Genomic DNA, 3,360 nt, shown 5'->3' with positions numbered 1-3,360 from the left:
GAAAAGTACTAATCAATCGGCATAACTAGTGCATCGAGTTAACAAGAAGTACTAATCGATAAACCATGACTTCCACTAGATCAAATATATCTTATGACCCTATAAATCTCGAACTTGATATCCCTGTTTCTTATGTCACATCACCCCCATCCTGAGTGAGACATGCATTAATACTTGGTCTTTGACCATGAACTCTAAGTCTCTTTTCCTCTTATCTACATAAACTTCGTCAACTTCATGCATTGAGCAATCCTTGAATGATCAACTTAACCTTATCAACAAATCCTATACTATTTTGGTCCAAATACCTTAGTCTCACCATCTTTAGACAATCTAATCAGGCAATAACGATTGCTACCATACCAAACCTTGTATGGCACCGTACGTCTTAATTTTTTCAAGAAATTTGTTGTAAGCCCATTCAACTATAGGTAGGTAATCATTCCAACTAGCTCTCAAATCAAGGATATAATTAGCTCTAGGTTTCCTCTAAGATCTGTATAGTACGCTCAAATTGTCCATCCATCAGCATGTGAAACACGGTATTGAGATACACTCATGCAGCCAAAAGTTGTTTGAAAGATTTTGAAAAAATGAGAAGTGATTTGTGGTCCCCTACTCAAGATGATGGACATTAACATCCCTCTTGGATTCAAAAGTTTTGTCCATGTATATTTGTTCCTATCTCACTCCACTATATACATAGTTGGACCAATAAAAACATGCATATTCACAACCTTTAAAGGCCCAAGTTAGCCTAGTTACTAAAACCATGGTAATTATTACCCCTTCCACTTCAAGATGTTAATATGTCCAAGTAATCATGCGGGTTGTTGATGATCAACCTTCACTTAATGATAAGTTAATACTTAGAAACAAAGTTTAGGACTCTCCTTCATCACTTCACACCATTGCAATAGCTTTGACACATCTAAGTGGACCTTGTAACACCTCGTTAAGGCCCATTGGAAAAGAGTAGATTCATATTAATGATGTGTTAATAAGAAGGTGTTGTCATGCCCAACATCATGTTCGTGGTTAAGTACTAACCCATTAAATTGCTCGTCTATTTGAGTTTTATACAAGAAGCTAGGCATGTTTTACCTAAATCATGAAACATTTATTGTGTGTTGGTCGGGATAAGGACCGCGATGCGAAGCCCATCACAGTGAGGTTCACAATGATGTCGATTGCACCGCGATGAAAAGTGGAGGGAACTTTGGAAATTTGGCTGTGTGGAATGCACTAGATAGTGCGACGCGTTTCCCATTGCGGTAAAGTTCACTGTAGTGGGGACCACGGCGCACCAAACCTCAGTTCAATCCCAGGTCTATAAATTGAACCCAGTCCATTTTTTCTGAACTTTTCACTTGTTCTTCATTTTTGAGAGTCCTACGACAACTTTCTTCTCCACTCAATACCTCCCCACAACAAGATAAGTTCTCCCACACCATTTCGTAGCACGATTCTACTTTAAGATCATAAGGTCTTCGAAGAAACCCTTCTTAAATGCTCAAATGTAGAATTGTTGGACGTTCTTCACCAAGTTTGGAATTTTATCCCTGGTTCAGGAGAGATTAAGGTATGTAAGGTTATCTTGTACGTGCGGGAACATCATTGTGCTTCCCCACACAATATTCTTCCTTTCTATGAGTTCTCCTTAATGAATGAGTAAGCAAAGTTATGAAATCTTATTGCTCATGTTAACTCATTACGAATGTCATGAACGCCTTATAATCATTCTAAATTCTCTTCATGATCAAAATCCATAAGCCCCTTGATTTTTCTATCAAATTAACCATAATTTTTTGTCAAAATATGAACTTTATGATATTATGACATGATTAACATGACTTCGATTTATGGACCATGATTATGAAACTTATGAATTTTGCAATATGATGCACACAACACATACCATGATTTATGAGCTTTCGAGCTAATTATGATTCATGAGTTTTTGACATAAACTATTTCATTTAATGAACCACGAGTAACATTGTTAACGCGAGAAAGCATGAGTTTATATAATTAACAAGTGCCCGAAACTACATATGCTAACATAGGTTTTGGATCATTCTATTGGGTCAGGCAAATACATATGGTGCCCTAATGTGGCATTTTTTATCGATCCTTGCTAGCAAACATGCATGTTATGTATGTGACAAGGTAATGGATGGCTTAGCTGATCGGGAAGATATTAAACTCCATGGTTATGCTAAGAAATTCCCATAATGAATTTAATAATGACTATGGACCGAGTCTTTTGGAGGTGATGTGGGCCTTTTGGCTTTTTCTTAATAAATTATGGTCATTGACCATTTTTGATTAAAAATAAAAATAAAATGACGAAAGATGAAAACAATAAGGTCAACCCCATGATTTAAATCCTTTGATTACACTCTATGTCATGTTCTTTGGTTGCCTTTCTATTTTATGTCCCTATTATGTTTCATTCCATGTTATGTTACATACAAGTACTATTTTATATATACTTTATGTGCCTTTTTGTTGGTGACACTACATTTTATTATGCAGGTTAGATCCGCATCATGACCAAGCTATCCAGTAAGATTTTTCATCTCTCAGCTATTGGTGAGTCCTACATTGCTCTAAGGCCACAATAATTAATTTCAGCTTTCTAGTTAGGGGTATGTTGGGGACCTGTCCTAGTAAACATTGTTACTCAAATTATATTAGAGGCTTCATAGATAGATTAGAGTTGATGCCTAGGTTTATGTTGTGTATTCCGTTTTGACCTTAGCATCATCATACTTCGCAACTTCAGCTTTATTAATGGAATTTATTTCTTTTAATGACTAATATGCTTTATAAATGAAAATTGTCTTGAAAGGCTTATTTTATGAATCTACCCCATTTTTTTATGTCTCATGTCATGGTAGTTAAGGCATCAATTGTTGGGCTTGCCTTTAAAGACAATTTTCTTTGATAAATTTTTATGATGTATATTACTTCATATCACAACCCAAATTACTTTCTAGCCATGATGGAACCCGACTATAGCCATGGAAGAAAATAACTAAGTATAAATGGATGCATTAATGTAAATAAAAGAAAGTCTTATACAAAACAGAAGTCATAAATCTCAAAACAGACTCTAACTCCCCAAGATCAAGTGTGTCACATTGTAATGAGCAAAACTATAAGGATAGTAGAATTGTCTCAACTAGTACAAAGTTCTAATAGGAATGAAATAACATATATATAAGAAACACCATGGCCACTACATAAAAGACAAGAGACTCACTATAAAAGCTGGATCTCACTTACATACCATGCTGAAACTGAAATCCAAACCTATACAAGAGTGCAACAAGTGTAGAATGAATATAAAATTCG

The sequence above is a fragment of the Solanum stenotomum genome, chromosome 5, assembly GCF_019186545.1.
Source record: "Solanum stenotomum isolate F172 chromosome 5, ASM1918654v1, whole genome shotgun sequence".
NCBI lineage: Eukaryota > Viridiplantae > Streptophyta > Magnoliopsida > Solanales > Solanaceae > Solanum > Solanum stenotomum.
The sequence above is the reverse complement of the archived record's forward strand: the minus strand, read 5'-3'. Positions refer to the sequence as shown.